Raw genomic sequence first — 411 nt, forward strand, 5'->3', positions numbered from 1 at the left:
CGAACTCATTTTTTTTGGTTGATTTTTCTTTGTTAAATGGCATTTAAATATATAAAATAAATATCAAAAATATAAGTCTTTGTTTTACTATGGTTGCAAATATCAACAAATTTCTATATGTGACACGGCACCAGAGTTAAGTTAGGGTTTTTCAAAATGCTGACACGCCGAGCTCAAAAGGTTCGCCATCACTGCGCTAGGGAGAGGAAGCCAGGTGCCCACAGCAACCATTTTCAGACTGGGCTGGGCTGTGGGCTGCATTTTGCACCATGCGCTGCGATTTGGTGGGGTGTCGCTCTGGGATGGTGGCAGGGCCTGTGTCCCACTTGGGGGAAGCCGAGTGTTGCTTTGTCAGCACAAGGTCTGCAGTGCCATTTCTTTTTTTTTTTAATTGTTTTATTGCTTAAAGTA

At 42.6% G+C, this 411-nt stretch overlaps 1 long non-coding RNA gene across 1 annotated transcript in view; it reads right to left on the minus strand.

Annotated features, from left to right (window-relative positions):
* The window catches only part of LOC106726825, a 6,299-nt gene that overhangs the window by 4,599 nt on the left and 1,289 nt on the right, over positions 1-411 (minus strand). The gene's annotated exons all lie outside the window — the stretch shown is intronic.

Source organism: Myotis brandtii, unplaced genomic scaffold (genome assembly GCF_000412655.1).
Source record: "Myotis brandtii unplaced genomic scaffold, ASM41265v1 scaffold32, whole genome shotgun sequence".
NCBI classification, from domain to species: domain Eukaryota; kingdom Metazoa; phylum Chordata; class Mammalia; order Chiroptera; family Vespertilionidae; genus Myotis; species Myotis brandtii.